Consider the following 22806-nt stretch of genomic DNA (forward strand, 5'->3'; position numbering starts at 1 on the left):
CCAAATGATCAGATTAAGGGCGTGCGCCACCACTGCCTGACTTCTGTTTATGGCTTACTGTTACCTCTGATCTCCAGGCAAACTCTATTTATTAACAAACAAATAAAATATCACCGCATTTCAGCACAAATAAAATATCACCACATATTAATTCTTTGAGAATTTCATATAATGGATTTGATCATATTTACCCCTTCCCTAACTCCTCCTGGATCTATGCCCCCTTCCCTGCCCACCCAATGCGGTGCACTCTTTTTTTATTTTCTTTAAACCCATCAAGTATGATTTGTACTGCAGTATACTCTTGGATTTGCAGCCCAGCAGGAGGAAAAGGATCCCAAGAGCAGGCAAAAGAGTCTGAGACACCACCCCCACCACCCCCTCACCCCCGTTCCCACTGTTAGGAGTTCCACAAGAACCCCAAGCTATACAACCATAACGTATATGGAGAGGACCTGGCTCAGACCCATACGGGGTTCCCTGGTTGTCACTTCAGTCTCTGTGAGCCCCTATGAGCCCTGCTTAGGTGACTCTGTGGGCCATGTTCTTGGGGTGTCCTCAACCCTCTGGCTCCTACAGCCGTTTCTCCCTCTCTTCCGTGGAGTTGCCTGGCTCCAGTTAGTGTTTAGCTGTGGATCTCTGTGTCTTCTCCAGTTGCTGGGATGATACCTCTCTGATGAGAAGTGGGCTAGGCACTGATCCATGAGTGTATCAGGATATTATTAGGAATCATTTCGTTGACTTTGTTTTTTTTCCCAGTTGTGTTTAGTTCTATCCTGGGTCTCTGGGCTGTCCAGGCTCTGGTTCCTGGCCATCCAGGCAATGTCAGGCATGGGCTCCCTCTCATGGTGTGGGCCTCAAGTTGGACCAGTCATTGGGAGTTACCCTAGTGAAATCCCCTAGTAGTGGGGGGCGCTATGGAGCTGGAATTGGCCATCTTCTATAGCCAGGCCAGGCTCCCAGCAGCGGAGCTGAGACATCAGCCCAGCCACAGGACCCTGTTGGCAGGTTTTTAAATTGAGGATGTTTGCACCGATCTTCATCAACTGCACTGGCCTGCAGTTCGCCTTCCTGTTGTGTCTTTGTCTGGTTTTGGTATTAGCATAATAATGGCTTTTAAAAAAGACTTCGGAAATAGTCTTTCATTTTCTGTTTTATGGAATAAGGGAATTTTGGTGTTAGTCTTTTGAAGGTCTAGTAGAATTGTGTTGAATCCATCTGGCCCTGGGTTTTTGCTTTTTCTTTTTTCTTTTTTTTTTTTTGTTGGGAAATTTTGATTAATGTTTCTATCTCATTGGATGTTCTGGGTCTATTATAAATGATTTGTGTCGTTTTGATCTAGCTTTAGTAGGCCATATATATGTAGAAATTCATCCACTTCGTTTAGACTTTCCGGTTTGATGGAATATAGATTTTTAAAGTTTGTCCTCATGATTCTCTGAATTTCTTTGGTGTCTGTTACAATGTCTTATTTTCCATCTACAATTTTATTTATTTGGATCCTCTTCTTATTTAATTTGGCTAAGGGTTAGTCAATCTTGTTAATCTTTTCAGGAATCAATTCTTTTTCATCAATTTTTGTGTTATTTTTTTTGTGTGTTTCTATTTCATTTTAGTCCTGGTTTTGATTATCTCTTCCTGTCTGCTTTTGGGAGGTGTATCTTCTTCCTCCTCTTCTTCCTCTTCCTCCTTCTCTTCCTCCTCCTCTTTTTCTTCCTTCCTCCTCCTCTTCCTCCTCCTCTTCTTCTACTACTACTACTATGTCTCCCCTTCCTCCTCCTCCTTATTTTATAAGGCCTTAGGGTGCATCATTAAGTTCAAGTTGAGTTCTCTCAAAATGATTGCTGTGGACATTTGATGCCATACATCCTATCTTTTATGGCTGCCTTCAATAGGTCCCATAGATTCTGGTATGTTGTGTTTTCATTCTCATTCAATTCTAAGAATTTAGAATTTTTCTTCTTAACTTTTCTTCATCAAATTAGCATTCCATAGTGTGTTGTTTAGTTTTTATGAGTTTGTGTACTTTCTGCAATTTCTGCTGTTGGTATCTAGATTTCTTCCTTTGAAGTAAAAAAGAATGCAGGATGTTCTTTTAATTTTCCTGTATTTGTTGAGACTTGCTTTTTGTGCTTAATTCAGAAGAAAGTTTCATGGATAGCTAATAAGAATGAATATGATTTAGTCTTTGGGTGGAATATTCTGTAACTGTGTTAGGTCCATCTAGTTTATGGTGTCATTTAACTCCAAACTCTCTCTGTTTATTTAATTTCCAGATGGCTATTGGTGAGAATGGAGTATTGAAACCATCCAGTATCACTATGTCAATTTTAGGTTTTAGATCCAAACGTGTTTCTTTTATGAAATTGGATGCCACTGTGTTTGGTGTGTGTATATCTTTAGGGTTGTAATGTCCTGTTGGTTGGTTTATTTCTCTAATGAATATATAGTTTCCTTTCTAAGTTCCTCCAACTAGTTACGGTGTGAAGACTATTTTGTCAGATATTAGAATGGCTTTGCCTGCTTGTTTGTTATTTCCGTTTCCTTAGAATACCTTTCGGCATCCTTTTGTCCAAAGGTGGTGTTTACCATTGGTGGTGCCGTATGGTAACGTGAAGGCAGCCAAAAGATGGATATTGCTTCCTTTTAAAAATTGTGTTATATATATATACATGTATATACATACATATATATCATGTGTGTGTGTATGACGTTCTGTCTGCATGTATGCATGCCTCATACCTGCAAAGTCCAGAAAAGGATTCAAGCTCACTCCAGAAATGGAGTTAGACTGTTGGGAGTCATGGTGTAGGTGCAGGGGACTGAACCTTGGCCCTCTGTAAGACAGCAGTGCTTGTATCTGCTGAGCCAACTCTCCAGGCCCACTGATCCTGTTTTCTAATCCAGTCTATTAGTCTGTGGATTTTTATTTGGATAAATTGGATAATTGAGACCACTAATATTCAGAGTTATTATTGAAAAGATGGATATCAATTCCTGTCATTTTGTGGATTTTGTGCTGCTGTTTTGATTGCCTGTCCTGGCATTGCTTGTTTTCTCGCTGCGACCTCTTGGGGTGTGTTTATCTCTCTCCAGATTGATGTGTTCTTTCTAGTGTTTTCTGCTGAGCTGAATTTATAGTCATAAATTCCCCTATTCTGTTTCTTACAGTGGGAAGTTTTTATTTCAACTTTAGTTTTAATAGATAATTTTGCTGGGTATAATAGTTGGGGGCTCACAGTTGCTGTCTCTCAAGACTTGGAATCTTTCTAGACCCAGCTGGCTTTCAAAGCTGCTGCTGCATAGTCAAGTATTACTCTGATGTGCCTGCCCATAGAAGTGTCTTGACTTGACTCTCTTGCAGCTTTCAATACCCTTACATTATTCTGTGTATTTTTATGTTTTAACTATGATGCATCATGGGCATTTTCTTTTTCTGGACTCATCTATTTAGCTTTCTACAATTCTCTTGTAGCTGGATGGGCTTCTCTTTCCTTAGGTTTGGGATATTTTATTCTGTGATTTTTGTTTGTTTGTTTGTTTGTTTTGAAACAGGGTTTCTCTGTGTAGTTTTGATGCCTGTCTGTAGATGTAACCAACCATCTTAAGGTGTGTGTCACCAATGTTGGCTGTATCCTTGAACACACAGAGATCTACCTAGCTCTGCCTACCAAGTGCTGGGATTAAAGGTATGCACCACCAATGCCTAGCTTTTGCTATGGCTCTAATAGCTCTGACCCCGGGGCAACTTTATTAACATACAATTAAAATCACATTTCAGTACAAATAAAATACCACCATACCTGTCCTGGATCTCTCTCTGTAGACCAGGCTGGCCTCGAACTCACAGAGATCCCCCTGGCTCTGCTTCCTGAGTGCTGGGATTAAAAGTGTGTGCCACCACCACTTGGCCTTCTGTGATTTTATTAAAAAATATTGTCTGTGCCTTTGCTATGGTATTCTCCTTCTGCACCCACAATTCAGATGTTAGGTCCTTTCATGATGTCCCTCGGTCTCTTCACTTCTGTTCATTTTTGTTTTAAATTTCTCATTGACCTTTACTAAGTGATCCAAGTATTCCTCCATCCTTGACTCTGCTTTTAACACAATCCAACCTCTTGGGTGAGGCTTTCAGCTGAGGGTTTCATTGCCAGCAGCATCATTTCAGTTTGGGTTTTCTTTAAAACAAACAACAACAACAAAACAAAGTGTTTTTGTGTCTTGGATTGACTTCCTTATTTCACTCATCTTCCTTGAGTTATTTGATCATAGTTAAGATCATCTTTTTGAATTCTTTCACGTCATTGTCATTAAGGGTCATTACCATGGGATTTGTAGTTTTTGGAGGAGATGTGTTACTGTTGTTTCCTGTGTTTTTATTTCTGCATTTGGATTTGCATATCTGGAGTTAGTTTGTTGGTTGAGTTTTCTTTTATTTTCCAGTCCCCTTTCCTCTTTCAGCAGAGGGATTTACAGTGTTCAAGAGGGGTACATTCATAGCAGGTTCAGTATCTCAGTTTCTCTTTGTCTGGTATGGAAAGGTTTCCAGGTTTTCTAGCTTTTATAGTCATGTGCCTTCAGCAGCTTGGTCAAGGAGCTTGAAACAAGCTTTCCTCAGCAATGTGGACTGATCTCAGGTTTCTGGAGGCCAATCATCCAGGCAACTGGAAGGTCCCAGCCAGCCAGCCAACTGGAGGGTCCCAGCTAGCCAACTGGAGGGTCTCAGCCAGCCAGCCAACTGGAGGGTCCCAGCCAGCCAGCCAACTGGAGGGTCCCAGCCAGCCAGCCAACTGGAGGGTCCCAGCCAGCCAGCCAACTGGAGAGTCCCATCCAGCCAGCCAACTGGAGGGTCCCAGCCAGCCAACTGGAGGATTCTAGCCAGCCAATTGGAGGATTCTAGCCAGCCAACTGAAGGGTTCTAGCTAGCCAACTGGCAAGGCTTTGGATCTCTGGGTCACCGGTGTTGACAGGAGAGTCCATGGTGAAGGGCAGGCTGGGAACTGTCGAGTTCCCAAAGGGACAGGGAGGATATGGAGGTCCCTGGTAAGAAGTGGGGCTTGGGGGACCAGAATGTCATGTCGGAGGCCAGAAAAGGAGAGCAGAGAGCCTAACTGGGATTTTTGAATGTGTGTAGTATAAACACACACACACACACACACACACACACACACACACACACACACACACACAATGCTTTTTATGACTCAGTACTTTAAACATTATACTTGAATTTTCTCAGAAATTTTTAAGATGTAGAATATTCTCTGATGTTATTTTACATTTTCAATAAAAGCACTTAAGTATTAGTGGTCCTTTAAATAATAATGAAAATTTTTGTTCTTACTAGTCATTTTATTTTCCTACAGTGAGTAAGTAGGTTATATGTGCTTTGTCTAAATTTCTTTTGAAGCCTTGGAGGCTTTTGTTGTTTCTCTGTGTAGTTTTGGTGCCTGTCCTGGATCTCTTTTTTCTTAAATTTTAAAATGAGTCCTTTTTAACTTAAGGATATTGACCACTTAAGTGTCTGTAGTTTCCCATGGTCTATAGTTTGCTCTTTAATGTATGTAGTATAGTCAGTCTAACTTCTAGAATATTCAGTTTGCATATGATAAGTGAGTCATTTATTGCTGCAAACAAATCAATCCAAACATTGGTGGCTTAAAACAACCTTTTTCTCATCTCTTAATACTCAGTGGAGTTGATTGTACTTAGTTGTACAGTTCTGCTTCCCAAGATCTTGGATGTTATACAGGCTTGAAATCATTCCGACACTTGACTGGGCTGGAACTCATGATGGCTCACTTCCATGACTGACACTGCATGAGAAATGCTCAGGATACGTAGTCTTCTATTTAGATAGTCTCTCATTCTAATATTCTCTTCCTCACGGACTCCCCTCTTCCTGTCCCTCCATCATGAAATGTCAGGAATTACCCTCCCACTCTCCCTGTGACTTTCTTCATCTGGTCTTGATAAGTCTTTTAACAAAATGGCTGAACTTATGTGGCAACGAGGCATTCTAAAACACAAAATCAAAAGCCATAGGACTTTATAAGCCTCCAAGATGGCTTGAATCTTGGGAAGCATTACCATTAGGGATCATAGTAGAATATGTTACCATAGATTAATTTCCCAGCAATGAACATCCCCTTTACATGTAGATTAGTCTCCCTTCCCAGACCCTTAATCTCATGCTATTAGTCTTAGCAGACTCAGGCTTGAAATACAGAATTTAAGCACTAAACCAGGGACAAGTGACAGGTTCCTCAAGTATGGCTACTCACTTATCTGCCCACCACACACAGCAGTGAATTGGGAACAGAATTTGTATGTTCTGCAAGCTGGAAGACCCTTGGCGCCCCAAAGGTTGAGTGAAATGTGATGTACAGACTAGCCAACCGATTACTATCTCAGGGTATATGCTTGGCTATATGCTTTTAATGATTTTTTCAGAAGAAATGATGCTTTTATGTAGTTCAGTGTCTGTATTCAGTGCCTTTTTCTGGAGGAAGTTGTTGGTTTCAGTACCTCTACTCACTTTAAACTGCTTCAGCTTGAGATACTATAATTCATGTAAAGTGTGGGTTTCTTATGTAACAAATTATTTTTGAGTAATCAAATATTATAGCCTTATATATTTTAAGATAGGCCTGCATTTCCTTGGGCTGAGCATTTGGTTGTTGTGGCACAATGGCCTGAAGAAGTTTGACGAGTGTGTTTAGTAGACAGGGCCTAGGTGCCACCTAAGATTCTTCAATGTGTCTGTTAGGCATCTGATGAGATCTTTTTGAGGTTTTAACTACTAATAAAGCCTTGTTATCTTGGCCTTGAAATCATGTTTCCCAGGAAGCGCTCTAGGGCTGATCTTTACCTTGAGATCATCTCTTTTCGAGACTCGCCTACTAGAAGTATGAGCGCACAGCTGTTTGATTTTTCCAGCCAGCAAATTACGGTTCAGGGTGGTTTCCCATGGCTGTTCCTTCAAGAACAACAGTCCTGTCTAGTTCCCTTTACTTGAAGCATACTGTAATAGACAGCTAAAGGAAGCTGACACTCTCGGCATGAAACCTACAGTCTTAGCCAAACACTCAAATTCTCTTTTCCACGTGAATAGGGGGAGCATTGTTGCCAGGCTTTCTGTCAGTAGGAAAAGTTGGTTGTAACTTTTAGTTTCCAGTAAAACTTACCTTCACATTTTTCCCATATCCTCTAGCTAGTTTCTTGGGGAGCTTTTATTTATTTACTTAACTTACTTACTTACTTACTTTATAAATATGGGTGTGTCCCCCCCCCCCACAGAAATTTCACCTATTTGGGGTTTCTGTTATATCAGCAATCCATCTTTTGGTATCCATTTCTAAGTATTTACATAACAACTATGCCAAAACGTAATGTCTGGAAACATTTTGACTCTCAAGACTTGACTTATATACTAATGTGGGAAGTTCTGTCCCACCCAGTATCACTGAAGAAATGTCATCGTGGGTTTGTCACCCCAGCATGGGTCTTCATATTGGAAATGGTTGGAAGACTGGCACCAGTTAGGATCCTGGGACGGCTGAGCCCCAAACTCTATGCTGTCTCAGAGTCTCTCTCCACAAGTTAATTTATAGTGGGGAACTTCTGTCATAACAGCTTCAAGTTTTTATTAGAGGTATACATATCTATTGTATGAATATTAGTCATCCTTCTGTGTGTGTATCACAACTGCATGTCCAGTCAATTGCACATAAAAATATTCTACAAAATGTAGAGCTCACTCTGCTGGCAGGGGCACAGACATCAGAGTGGGAGAGGTGACCCCCCTCATATGCCACGTGGTAGTGTGGGTAAGGGAAAGATGCCCTATCGCCTGGCTACCCTCTCCTCTCGACACCTGAGGCAGGCGGGAGAGCTGGTCCTGCCCATCACCAGCTGCAGCACTGGAGAATGGAGACTGGGACCTGCACCTCGCCTGGGAAGCACAGTCGAGCTTTCCCTGGTGGTGTGGGTGTGGGTGAGCCAGCCCTGGGGGCAGGAGAGCAGGAGAACTGGCCCCGCCCCTCGCTCCTTGTTGCCTGCTGCAGCAGGTGAGCTAGCTGGAGAAGTTCTGGAGAGCTCACCCTGGTGGTGAGAATGACGGAGAGCTGGCGGGCTGACCAACTCAGCTACCACCCAGGCCCGGAGCCAGGGCTGCGAGTTGGCCCACCCCGACATCCACCCCATCTGTGAACTGCTGGAGTATGTGAAGGGGCCGGTCCTGCAGATTCAAAGCTGCAGGATCTCCATAACATAGGGCAACAACAGGCTATCCAAGAGGAGTCCCAGTGAGAGCCCAGTACTGAGAGTTTAGCAGAAGCCTTGAACTAGACCAGATAATTCATTGCAATGAACATGTACAAGTAAAGATGTATGGACTAAAGGGTATACTTTGTGACTCACTGTGACACACACCTACAGCTTCCCCGATGAGATGTTTTGCTTTTAAATTTTATTTTATTTGGGGAGGGGGCTACAAGGGCAGAGGGCAGATACGAAGGGATGGAGAGATGAATGGATGGGATGCATGATGCGAAATCCACAAAGAATCAATAAAGTTTTTTAAAAATCTACAAAATGTGTCTGTATGGAATATGTCTATTTTCCCTAAGCAATGCATAAAACAATATTTTATAACACTTGTATTGAGTGTTATAAGTACATAGCACGATATGCATAAGTTATATGCAAACACAATTCACACAGTTCTAAGAGACAGGTTATTTGAGGACTCTAGTATCTTATGAGGGTCCTGGAACCAATCTCCTATGGGTACTGAGGGACAACCCTTTGAGTTTAAATATGCTGTAGTAGAATGACTAGTGGTCCCTAAAGAGTACAGGTCCTAATCTCTGGGTTCTGTAAATACTAATCTTATATGGCAGAGACTTTGCAGATATGATTAAGGATCTTACGGTGGGAAAATAATGGTGGATTACCGAGATGGGCCATAAATCCCATCATAGCATCCTTCTAGGAGTCGGCTAGGAGTTGACACCCAAAGAGCAGGTGATGTGAAGATGAAACAGAGGTATTTGGAGACAACCTGTATCAAGTCAAGGGGCACCTGTGCTCACCAGAAGCTGGTTGACACGAGAATGGATTCCCGTTGTCCATCCTCCCCAGCTCCCAGAGGAAGCATGCCCATCCTATCTTGATTTCAACCTAGTAAAACTGGGTTTGAACTTCTGACTTTCAGAACTGTGAGAAAATAAATTTGTCTCCAGTCACCAAATTATGGTATTTGCTATAGAGGTCACACAAAGCAACTATGGTATGTGCTAATGTTTTTCATTGTGGTGACAAAATACTAAGAAAAAGAGAAATTATGTATTTGACTTATAGCATCGGAGGTCCAGCGTTGACTGGCTGCATTGCTTGGGATGAGGGGCAGAATAGCATGATGATATGAGCATGTCATTCATGAGACTGCTCATCTCAGCAGCCAGGAAACCAAGACAGGGAGGAGCTCAGGGACAAGATGCACCCTTCAAAAGCACATCCCAGCAACCATTTTTAATCTGGGAATATGGTTTTCTCACAAAGTTTTTTTTTTTAAGGCTAGCTTTGCTAGATATTTAATTTTTGGTTGACAGTGTTTGTTCTCAGAGCTGTTTCTACCCATTGCCCTCTGGCTGCCTTTGTTGCAGTGAGAGATTAAATTTTAACCTTGTTTGGTTCCTCATACACCAGGGAACCTCGTACACTGGGGGATCCTGTGCACCTGGGAACCTCGTATACCAGGGAACCTCATCCACCAGGGAGCCTTGTACATTTTTCTCACCAAAGTTCTCCCCTTCTTTTTGTCCTTTGATAATTTTCCAGCTTTATTAAGGTTTGGGTCACAAAAATGCTTATGTGCTTATAGAACATAAGGTTTCCATATATGCATAGTAATTAAACCAAGCTAATTAACATGCATGCCCATTACTTCACAATTTTTCATTGTATATGTTTACAGTATAGGACATAATGTTATGGGACACATATAGAAAGTAAAAAGGTTACTGTGTGAAGCACTTAACATACATTTATATAATACCTCTTTTGTGACAAGAGTATCTAAAATTTACTCAGCATGAATCTCATATGCAGTATCACTTTATTTTTAAAGGCATCTGTTTTATTTAATTGTATGTGTGTGAATGTTTTGCCTGCCTGTATGTATGTATGTATGTATATGTATGTATGTGTACTACATGTTTGCCTGGCGCCTGCTGAGGTCAGAAGAGGGTGTCAGATCCCCCTGGAACTGGGATTAGGAAAGTTGTGAGCCACTATGCAGATTCTGGAAATCAAACCTGGTCTTCTGCAAGAGCATCTAGTGTTCTAAACCACTGAGTCATCTCTCCAGCCTCCGCAGTATCATTTCATTAGTTCCCTTTTGTGTTGTGTTTTAGATTTCTATCCATGCTAATCTTTTATATATATGACTTTGACTCCTGTAACTGTATCTGCATGTTCCATTCCGAATTCACTATTTTGTTCTCTATCTCAGTATATTCGAATTTTTATTTTTTAGATTTCACACTAAGTGAGATCATATGGTATCTTTGTGTGTCTAGTTTAGACATGTGTTTTGGGCTACTTTGTTTTGTGGCAAATGGAAAAAAAATCTCTTTTCACAATGATGAGAGGAGAGAGAGAGGAGAGAGACAGAGAGAGAGAGAGAGAGAGAGAGAGAGAGAGAGAGAGAGAGAGAGAGAGAGAGAGAGAGAGAGAATATTAAGTTGTTTGACAGAGCCTTGGAAACTATTTCCTAAGCAAAAATATGTCATACTTGAAAGTCCAAATTAATTTATGAAAGGGTTACACATTTAGCACAAAGTCAGGACTCTTTTTAAATTTGTATGTGTGTGCGCGCACACACAAATGATTGTGTACATGTGTTCATGTCTGCTTGTGCAGGTGTGTGTGGAGGTCAGATGACACCCTCGAATGTCACTCAGGAGCACCATCCACCTCCTTTGAGACAAAGCCTCTCATTGGCCTCGAGCTCACCAATGAGGCTGGGCTGGTGGCCAGCAAGCCTGAGGGGTCCATCTGTTGCTGCCCCCCCCAGCACCCCACTATGCCCAGCATTTTTCCTGGGTTTTGAGTGTGGAACTCAGATTCTCATGTGAGACAAGCACTTGAGAGACTGGGCCATCTTCCTGGGGACATAAAGATGGAATTCTTCAGTCTTCTGCAGGGCGCTTTCCCTGCTGTGCCCGGGTGCTTCGATGGCAGTAATCATGCCGGGAGGGGGGGGCGAGGGGAGATGAGGGGGTGAGGGGGTGCTTTCTCGAGTCTTTCTATATGCTAAAGTCCTAAGAGAACATACTATATTATTTCCATTTTGCCAGTCTTATGAGTCTCTATTTTAAAAATAAAAATAAACAAAACTATATGTAACACCCAAGTTTCCTTTATCTCTAGTGTCTGGTTTACCATTCCTGACCTAGTGGTGAACCCTATTATGAATTTAGTGAGGTTTCACTATATAGGACAAATATCCTGGCCAAACAATCAGGGAATCCTGAAAGACAGAAATAGTTGAAGACAAAAGTCAAGCAGGTCTGGGAGTAGAGACCTATGGGTGGAACACGGTGGAATGGGCACAGTCTGAAGGTAATGCCTATTTGCGACTGTCTACCATGAGAGAGCCACTGAATAGCCAGGTACACAGAAGGCAGGCAGCTAACGGCACCCACCCTGTCATCAGACACTGTTAGAATGGCACCACCACAGATGAAGTCATGAAGTAGTGGCTGTGATGCCTACAGCAGAGACGTGCAAGTGCTCAGCAGCCTGGATTCCCACTTAGATGATTTAGCCACTACCCCTGCCTGCCATCTGCTCTGCTGGCGACGATAAACACTGAACCTCCTCTCAAAACGGCGCTGTCTCTCGATACACTTGACAGAGCGGTCACTACATGTAGGCTGGTGATTTGAGAGCCTTTCCCCCTTGAAGTATTGATACTTTATTTTGACACATGCAAATAAATACTCTACGATGGATTTTCCTTTACTTCCTACATGGACTCAGTCAGCATTGACATTCAGGAGCTTGCAGGGTGTGATCAGTAGCTCGTGATATCATGTGACATGTAATCAGACCCACTTTATGGTGAAGAAGGAGGCAGACGTGGGCACCATGTCTATAATCTCTGCACTCAGGAGGCTGAGGCAGGAAGGTAGCAAGTTCAAGGTCATACTCAGCTATAAAGCACTTTAGAGGTGACCATGGGCTACATGAGACCCTATCTTTAAAAAAAGTAGTGATAAAATGTGAAATGACCTGTTCAGACTGTGCAAGTGCCAACTCATGGACAATACCTTGCTAAGTACACTTTTCTTTACATAAATCTAACTCTAATCAGGAGAGTACATGAATCTGAGTATAAAAACCACAGTCGCCACTTAGAATCATTCCCAGTGGCTCTCTTGGTAGAATTAGAAAATAGAAATTAGTGAATCTGGTTACGCTCAGATGAAGAGTTTATCTCATTCAGCATTTGAGACATACTTTAAAATGTTGTTTACCTGAGACTCAGTTTAAATGAGCTTCCCGTGTTTCATCTGGATAATTTTTATTACCCCAGGACTCTGAATCCTGTAGGTTTAAAGGTCTTAGTCCCCAGAAGGGGGACACTCTCATCAGGAGACAAAAGAAGAGATCATTAAGCTCTGGATTATGGCCACTGCCCAGGCAATTCTATCATGACAAAGTGCAAGCAGGCATGGAACGCAGTGGCCATCTGAGGTGTCAGGGCGATGAGGATGACTGGTCAGGGCAGGTGGGGCTGCTGTGACACAGCAGGAGCATGGGAGAAAATGTGAGGCAGAGGAGGTGTACTTTGATGCCCAGGAAATCCATGACGCAGAAAGAACTAGGAGTCGAGATCAGATGTGTGTGAGATGAAGGTTAGGGGCATTCAAACATCTAGAAAAGGAGGGAGAATATCAACCCTGTTGACTTGAAACCAGCTGCAATCGTGGGAGCTACAGTTACTCCCATTTCCTTCTAGATTTCACCTAGGAATCATGATCCATTAAAATCCTGGCAGATCTGCTTTCAGAACATACACAGGAATCGGATTTCCAAAGCACAGGGATGGATTTTTGTGAATGTTATAATTTGCCATCTGGGTCTCCCTTTAGGAATGCAGGACTTGTTCCTAAGCTGCTAGCATGCTTCTAGAAGAAAGCCTCCATCTTTCAGCCCTCTTTGGAAATTATTTCAGCTAGAGAAAACAGCTTTATCCAAGTATTTGCTCCCTGTGGAACAAGCCCCTGAAATTACCAATCTGCAGTTGTTTCTAAGGATCTACCCTTTCTGAACAGTTCACGTAAACAAAGCTATACAGATAGAGCATTTTGTGTCTGGCTTTCACTTAGCATTTTTATATGCACAGACAATTTTTAGTCTAGGTTCTGCATATGATAGAAAACCTGTGGTATGTGTCTTGCTGAGTCTGGCTTATTGCATTGAGCGTGAACAATTTCCAGTTCCATCCATTTTCCTGCCAATGCCATGAGTTCATTTTACTTTGTGAGTGAAGAAAGCATCCGTTGTGTACATGGGTCACATCTTTAAGATGGACATCTTGACAGTTCCGTTTCCTGGCTATTGTGAATAGCACAGCTGCAATAAACACAGATTTTTAAAGCTGCAAGACTTTTCACGGTATGCTTGTAGAGTCCTTCAGAAGTACACTCAAACGAGTTAAAGAGAGCCTATGGCGGCCGGGCGGTGGTAGCGCACGCCTTTAATCCCAGCACTCGGGAGGCAGAGGCAGGCGGATCTCTGTGAGTTCAAGGCCAGCCTGGGCTACCAAGTGAGTTCCAGGAAAGGCGCAAAGCTACACAGAGAAACCCTGTCTTGAAAAAAAAAAAAAAAAAAAAAAAAAAAAAAAAAAAAAAAAAAAGAGCCTATGGGTCGTTCTGCTTTTTGGTTTTTGGAGAAAACTCCATACTGGTTTACATAGTGGTTGCCCAAGTTTGCATTTCTGCCAGTAGTGTATGTAGGGTCTTCTCTCTCCACATCCACCAAAGCATCTTCTGTCCTTCGTCTCCTAGTTTTCTGGTCTCACTGGGCTGAGGCTAACTCTCAAAGCAGTTTTAATTTGCATTTTCCTGACTGCAGAAGCAAAGGGTGTTGGCCACCTTTTCAAGTGTTTCTTGGTCATTTGTATTTCTTTTTCTTTTTTAAAAAAATTGTTTTTATTTTATGTGCATTGGTGTTTTGCCTGCCTGCATGTCTGTATGAGGGTGTCTGATCCCCTGGAACTACAGACAGTTGTGAGTTGGCATGTGGGTGCTGGGAACTGAACCCAGATCTTCTGGAAGAACAGCTAGTGCTCTTAACCTCTGAGCCATCTCTCCAGCCCAATTAACGGTACACTCTTTTTTGTTTATTTGTTTTGTTTTTCGAGACAGGGTTTCTCTGTGTAGTTTTGGTGCCTGTCCTGGATCTCACTCTGTAGACCAGGCTGGCGTCGAACTCACAGAGATCTGCCTGGCTCTGCTTCCCAAGTGCTGGGATTAAAGGTGTGTGCCACAGCCACCCGGCTTTTCTTTTCTTTTTTCTTTTTCTTTCTTTCTTTCTTTCTTTCTTTCTTTCTTTCTTTCTTTCTTTCTTTCTTTCTTTCTTTCTTTCTTTCTTTCTTCCTTCCTTCCTTCCTTCCTTCCTTCCTTCCTTCCTTCCTTCCTTCCTTCCTTTCTTTCTTTCTTTCTTTTGGAGAATTGTCTATTTAGTTATTTATTGATTGGGTGATTTGTTTAATTTTTTGAATTCTTTATATATTTTAACTATTAATCTCCTGTCTGGTATGTAATTGGCAAAGAGATTTACATATTCTCCTCACCCTGGCAATTGTTTCCTGTGCTCTGCAGAGGCTTTTCTGTCTCATGCGATCCCATTTATCAGTTCCTGAGACAATTTCCTGAGTGACTGGAGTCCTTTTCAGAAAGTTCCTGTCTATGCCAGGTCTTAAAGTATTTTCTTATGGTTTCCTCTAGTTGGTTCAAAGTTTCAGTTCTTGCGTTCAAGTCTCTGATTCTTTTGCAGTTTGTTTTATGCCAGGTGAAAGATCCAGACCCAATCCAGTTCTTGTCCACGCAGTCTCCATAGCACCATTTGTTGAAGCAGCCTTGTGTGTTTTTAACACCTCTGTCAAACGTTAAGTGGCCTTTTGGCTGGAGAGAGATGCTCAGTGCTCAAGAACACTCATTGCTCTTGGAGGGGACCTCGATTCAATTCCCAGCACCCACATGGCAACTCACAACTGTCTGTAACTCCACTTCCAGGGGGTCTGATCCCTTCTTCTTCTGGTCTCTTGAACCAGGCACATATGTAGACAAGACACCCATAAAAATAAATTTATTTCTGAGTCCTTCATTCTATTCCATTGGTTGTCATGTGTGTTTGGGGGCTGGTACCATGTTGGTTCCATATGTAACTTGTGATACTTTCAGCCTTGATCTTTTTGCTAAGGATTGTCTCAGGTGTTCAGACTTTGCGTTTCACAAATTTTAGGATTTTCCCCTACTTCGGAGGCTAATGGTGTTGGGATTTAGATGGGGGCTGTGTTCAATCTATAGATCACTTTTGTTAACATAGCCATTTTTACAATATTAACTTTACTAACCTGTGAACACTGACAGTCTTTCCATTTTCTTAGTGTCTTCTTCAATTTCTTCTGAAGTTTTCATTCTAGAGATCTTTTACAGCCTTAGGTTTACCCTTAGATATTTTTAAACTGTCATGAATTTTTCACCTAATTTCTCTGCAAGGTTACTATATAGTTTAGTATGTAAAAGGCTACAGATTTTTGTATGTTAATTGTGTATCCTGCTTTTGGATTTTGGTTGAAAATGCATAACAGTCTAAAAGTTTGTGGAGGACCATTTGGAGTCTCTTAAGTAAATGATCATGGCATCCACAAAAGGTATACTTTGACTTCTTCCTTTTCTATTCATAGCTCTTTTCTTTCTTGTCTTTCTTCTTTGGCTAACACTGTGAGTACTATATTGGATAAAAGCAGAGCTGCTGGGCACTCTTTTTCTCATTAGAGACTTTAGAGGTGATGCTCTGAGGTTTTCTCTGATTAGTATAATAGTGTTGGCTTTACATTTGCCATAGACAGCTTTTGTTATGTTGAGTTATGTTTATTGCTACTTTCTTGTAGGACCAGAGAGTCATTGCAGAAATCACAGAGGAAATTTGAAAATTCCCAGAATAAAAGTGAAAATAAAAACACAACTTACCAAAACCTTTGGGATACAGCTTTTTTCCAAAGTCTATTTTTTTTTTGTTTAGACTCCATTACATTTGTACAGTTACATAGCTTTTCTTGCTTTTGATTTCTGGTGTTATTGCACTGTACTCTGATAAGATATAAAAAAAACTGTTTCAATTCTTTTGTATTTGATTTGTAGCCTAGACTGCCATATATTTTAGAGAAAGTTCCATCAGGTTCTGAGCATAATGTGTATTCTATATCTGTTAGAATATTCTTGTCAAGTCCATTTGATCTGTCATGAATATAACTGAGGTTTCTTTGTTGGTTTTTAGTTTTAATAACCTATATAAAGATGAACTGAGTATTAAAATCACCATTATTGTGTCAAGAACTGACTTCTATGGTGATATTTTATTTGTACTGAAGTGTAATTTTAATTTTATGTTAATAAATAAAGTTGCCCTGGGGTCAGAGCTATTAGAGCCATAGTAAGAGCGTGGTGGTTAGAAGAGCTAGGTAGATTTCTGTGTGTTCAGGGATACAGCCAGTATTGGAGACATACGCCTTTAAGACCTGGAGGGCGGTACTTACAGGCAGTGATGAGGCAGTCATGTGGTTGGGTTTACAACCAATGAGAAGGCAGAACAGAAAGATTATTTAAACAGAGACACAGGAAGTACCTCCCTCTCTCGGGGAAGCTAGGAGCACTGCAGGAGGTAAGATTTTATCTCTGAGCTCTGACCTCTCAGCTTTTCTCTTTTACCTTGGCTCTGTGTTTCTTATTTTAATAATACGATTGGTTACATCTACAGACTTCTGTGTCCACTATTTTTTAATCAAAGTATATATATATATATATGTACCATGGTATATATGTACCATGACATTTGGTACATATATATTTACAATTACTGTAACTTCTTGAGATACTGCCTTTGTTACTCAATAGTGGTCTTCATTATCTCTTTTAATTTTGAAATCTACTTTATTGGATATTAGAATAGGTTCACCAGCTTGTTTTCAGATGTTATCTTTTTTATATTAAAATATATTTTTTTCATACAATTTATTCTGATCACAGTTTCCATCCCCTTATCTCCTCCTGGATTCTCCCCACCCATCCAATTCCACACTTCTCTCTCTCTCTCTCTCTCTCTCTCTCTCTCTCTCTCTCTCTCTCTCTCAGCAAATAGGCAAACAAAAAACAAAAAAGAATAGAACTAAACAAATAGGGCTGGAGAGATGGCTCAGTGCTTAAGAGCACTGGCTGTTCTTCTAGAGGTCCTGAGTTCAATTCCCAGCACCCACATGGCAGCTCACTACTGTGTATAACTGTAGTCCCATGGGATCCAGTACCCTCTTATGGTGTGCAAATGTACATGCAGACAAAACACCCATATACATAAATAAATCTTTTTTAAAAAAGAACTAAACAAACAGAGAAAAAGAAAACACAAGAGAAGTACCTACACATGCAGAGACATAAGCCCACACAGAAAACCCACAGAAACACAAAATTGGACAGCATAACACATAAGCAAAAGACCAGTAAGGTTTAAAAAAAAATCCCAGACAAAAAAGCATGAGACAAAAAAAAATCTCCCAAAATAACATTGAATTCATTTTAAGTTTGCTGTCTACTGCCAGCCCGTGCCTGCCCTTGGTTGTGGCTTGTTTATCCAGACTCCATTGGGAAAAAACTCTATTTTTTTGCTAGCAGTTGTCAATGGGAGCTAGCTTCTTGCTTAGGAAAGGGGGCTCATGTCCACTTCCCTTTCTCAGTGCCGGGACCCTATGTGACTTGGACCCGTGCAGACCCTGCGCATGGTGCCCCCATCTCTGTGAGTGGATTTGTGCATCAGCCCTGCTGTGTCTGGAAGGCATTGTTTTTGGTGGCGTCCATCCCCACCAGTTCTCACAGTCCTTCTGCTTCCTCTTCAGCAAACTTTCCTGGGCCTTGGGGGGAAAGATTTGATGGAGACACCCCACTTAGGACTGAGTGTTGTGTGTCCAAGGTCTCTCACTCTTTGCATATTGAACAGTTGTGTGTCTGAGTATTATTTGTTCTCATCTACTGCAGGTGGAAGCTTCTCTGGTGATGGCTGAGATGGACACTGGTCTATGGATATAGCAGAATGTCTTTAGGCATCATTATAGTGCTACATTTCTTTAGTCAAACAGTAGTTTTAGCTTTACCCCCAGATCCATGGCCTATCTAGTCCTAGGTTCTTGACCACTTGAGCAGTGTCCGGTATGAGTTTCATCTCATGGGGCAGGTCTTAAATCCAATCGGACAGTGGTTGGTTACACCCACAATGTTTGTACCACTCTTGCAGGAGCGTATCATGTAGGCAGGTCGCCAATGTATGTAGAAGGGTTTATAGCTGGGCTGGTGTTTACCTTTCTCCTCTGGTAGCATCTGGTTCCAGTACCAGGAACACCACTCAGCCAAGGTGAAGGCTCTAGGCAGACATAAGCTTGACTTCCCTGTGTTCAATGAGATGTGTAGGTGTTGTCTTCAGCAATAGAGCCTTACCACGAGTTTGTGGAGAGAAACCAACAGCCTCGGCAATATCCTGAGTTATTTGGCGGGTATCATGAAGCCCCTTTGGTCAACAGCTCGAGGTTAGATGTAATCCATTTCTGGCACTGGAGGTTTCACTTGGTGGTGAGAGATTTCTAGTTGTGTTTCTCTCCCCTGTTCTTTGGTTATTCCGTTTAAGTTTCATTCATTTCTGCATATATACTAAGAAGCTTCTACTGTGGTAGGTTTCCATACAGCACCTCTGATGGCTCTTAGTTTTAGCTATCCCTCCCCATATTCCCTCCCTTACCTCCTCTTCACTTTCATTTTCCATTCATCTGTTGACACAGACATCTAGGCTATTTCCAATGCTGGTTATTATGAATAGAGCAGCACTGAACATTGATAAGAAAGTGTCTCTGTAGTAGGGTGTAGAGTATTTGGGGTGCACACCCAAGAGTGGTATAGCAGGATCTTAAGGTAGATCTATTCCCAGCTTCCTGAGGAACCTCCACATTGATTTTTCATTGTGGCTGTACAAGTTTGCACTCCTAACAGCAATGGATGAGTGTTCCCCTTACTCCACCTCCTCACTAGTATTAGCTGTCATTTGCTTTATTGATCTTGGCCATTATGACTGGTGTAAGATAAAAATCTCAAAGTGGTTTTGATTTGCATTTCCCTGATGATTAAGGATGCTGACCATTTCTTTAAGTGTTCACCCCTTTGTACTTCATCTTTTGAGAACTTTCTATATCTGTGCCCCATTTTCAATTGGGTTATTTGTTTTCTTGATGTTAAGGTTTTTTAATTCTTTATATATTTTAGATATTGCCCTTCTATTGGATGTATAATTTGTGAAGGTCCTTTCCCATTCTGTGGCCTGTCACTTTGCCTGACTGGTGATGCCCTTTGCCATACAGAAGCACTTTGGTCCCATGAGGCCCCATTTGTCGTTTTTAGTGCCTGTGCTCAGTATCCTCTTAGAAAGTCTTTTCCTGTGCCAGTGCGTTCAAGACTACTCCTCACTTTTTTTTTTCTATCAGATTCAAGTTATCTGGCCTTACGTTGAGGTCTTTGATCCATTTGGAGTTAAATTTTGCACAGGATGATAAATATGAATCTATTTGTATTTTTCTACATGTAGCCATCCAGTTTGACCAGCACTACTGTTAAAGATACTGTTTTTTTCCCCAGTGTGTATTTCTAGCTACTTTATCAAAGATTAGATATTCATGGGAGTGTGGATTTATGTCTGGAACTTCAATTACATTGATCAATATGTCTATTTTTATGCCAACTTATATACTGTGCTGTATATAAGTTGTTAATATAAGATCTCACCATTGTTTTAATGTAGGCACTTGATGCTATGAACTTGCCTCTTAGAACAACCTTCATTGTGACCATAGGTTTGGTATGTTGTGTTTTCATTTTCATTCAATTCTAAACAAGGTTTTTAATTTCCTTAACTTCTGTCTTGACTCATTTTTCATTCAGTACTGAGTTGTACAATTTCCATGACTTTATAAAGTTACTGTTGTTGTTGATATCCAGCTTTAATCCATAGTGGTCAGATAAGATGTAGGCTGATATTTCAATTTTCTTGTATCTGTTGAGGCTTGCTTTGTGTTCAAATACGTGGTCAGTTTTGAAGAAAGTTCCTTGAGCTGCTGCTAAGATAGGTCCATTTGATTTATGACATTATTTAACTCCAGCTTGTCTCTGTCTAGTTTTTGTTTGGATGACCTACCTGTCCATTGGCAAAAGTGGGGCATTCACCATTACTGTGTGGGTGTCAGTCTGTGATTTAGTTGTAGTGTTTCCTTTATGAACATGGATGCACTTGCGTTTGATGCAAAAAAGTTTAGAAATGCAGTATCTTCTAGGTGGATTTTTCCCTTGGTGAAAATGTAGTGTCCTTCCCTATCTTTTCTGGTTAGTTTTGGTTTACAGTCTATTTTTTTTCCAGATATTAAAATGCACCTTCTTGCTTCTTTGGTACCACTGCTTGTAACATAGTCTTCTATCCTTTTACCCAGAGGTGACAGTTATCCTTGATGTTAAAATGTGCTTTTGGGGGGCAGCAGAAAGATGGATCCTGCTTTCTAATCAAATCTGTTAGTCTGTGTTTTTTTAATTGGGGAATTGATATCATTAATGTTGAGAGCTATCCATGAGTCATTTTTATTGATTCCTCTTATTTCGTTATTGTGGTGTTGATTTCCCCTCTCTTTTGATTTGCTGCTCTGAAATCATTTATTCCTTGTATTTTCACGGGTGTGGTTAACCTCTTCAGATTGAAGTTTTCCTTCTAGTGCTTCCTGTAGAGCTGGATTTATACATAGATATTGCTTAAATTGTTTAATGTAGAATGTTTTTTCTTCTTCTGTCTATTGTGGTTGTTTTGGTGGGCATAGTAGTCTGGGCTGGCATCTGTGATCTCTTTGAGTTCGTAGAACATATCTATACAGACCCTTCAGGCTTTTAGAGTCTCTACTGGGAAGTCAGGTGTTATTCTAATAGGTCTGCCTTTATATGTTACTTGGTCTTTTTCTTTGCAGCTTTTAATTTTCTTTCTTTGTTCTTTACACTCACTGTTTTATGATTTGTCAAAGGAGCTTCTTTTCTGGTCCAGTCTATTTGGTGTTCTGCATGCTTCTTTTATCTTGATAGGCATCTCCTTCTTGAGGTTAGGGAAATTTTCTTCTGATTTTGTTGAAAATATTTTCTGTGCCTTTGACATGGATTTCTCCTACTCCTTCTCTTCTTATTATTCATAAATTTGGTCCTTTCATAGTCTTCCACGTCTCCTAGATGTTTTGTGCCTGAATTTTTTTAGAGTGGGAGGACAGGCCCCTTGCATGTGGTCTGCTACAGGGCTGAGGATGGGACAGGAGAATTCCAGTGGAGACAGGAGGGAGCCACTTTAGTTACCTAGATAGGTTGTTTGCCATGCTTTGATTCCCAATCTGGGTCTTTACTGGTGAGATGTGTCCCCTGGAAACAACAGATAGTTTAATCTAATTTTTTACCTCACCCAGACATCCTGAGCCTCTTCATTGGTGACTTGAAGTGGTTTACATTTATGGTCATTATTGAGTGATGGTCCTCACCCAACCCCCAACCCCCCCCCTTTTTTTCCTTGTTTGGATTATTTGTTCTTTGCTTTCTCTCTGATTTTCTGGGTTACTATATTGGACATGATGGTTTCTTTCCTATCTCTACTTTATTCTAGTTCTCTGGTGAAATTTGCTCCTTCCCCGTGTGCAGAGCACAGTGTCAGTGTCATGGTCAGGTACCGCCTTCGTCTGCGCTTGGTTTGAAATGCCCGTGTTTCTCCATCAGTTTTAAAAGACAGCTTTGCTAGATACAGCACTCTTTACTGGCAGGTATTCACCTTCACAACTTGAAATAGATCCCAACGTGCATTCTAGCTCTCAGGGCTGCTGATGAGACACGATGTCGTTGCGATGCTTGCTACTATAGATGCACTGATGGTTTTCCCTTTCAATTGTTTTTTTTTTTTTTGGTTTTTTGAGACAGGGTTTCTCTGTGCAGCCCTGATTGTCCTGGATCTCACTCTGTAGACCAGGCTGGCCTCAAACTCACAGAGGTCCACCTGGCTCTGCTGGGATCAAAGGTGTTCACCACCACCACCCCCTGGTTCCCCTTTCAATTTTGAATCTTATTCCCTTGCTTGTTCTATAAGACACCATGGAAAAGTTTTTTCTCAGTCCTTTCTATTGACTTTTAAAATGGCTCTTGTGTATGTCTTTCTTAGACTTTTGAAATTTTCGGTTCTGATTTCGTTGAACGGCTTCTCTGTACTTGGACCATTTGGAGGTTTTGTTTGTTTTTGTCTTTTGATCATCCTGTCGATTCTGGTTTGCTCGTAGTTGGATCCCAGGGTTGTTGGACATTTTGGTTGTGCTCACACTTTTTCCCCTCTGGATACTTGAAGGTAGTATTTCACCAACCCTGTCCCCCATCCCTAACATGCTTCTGCTTGGTCATGTCCATCCGTGATGCTGTC

General features: G+C 41.3%; 1 protein-coding gene across 2 annotated transcripts in view; it reads left to right on the forward strand.

Annotated features, from left to right (window-relative positions):
- Nucleotides 1-22806, forward strand: part of Catspert (catsper channel auxiliary subunit tau) — a 97001-nt gene that overhangs the window by 44516 nt on the left and 29679 nt on the right. The window lies entirely within an intron of this gene.

The sequence above is a fragment of the Peromyscus maniculatus genome, chromosome 13 (genome assembly GCF_049852395.1).
Source record: "Peromyscus maniculatus bairdii isolate BWxNUB_F1_BW_parent chromosome 13, HU_Pman_BW_mat_3.1, whole genome shotgun sequence".
Taxonomy (NCBI): Eukaryota; Metazoa; Chordata; class Mammalia; order Rodentia; family Cricetidae; genus Peromyscus; species Peromyscus maniculatus.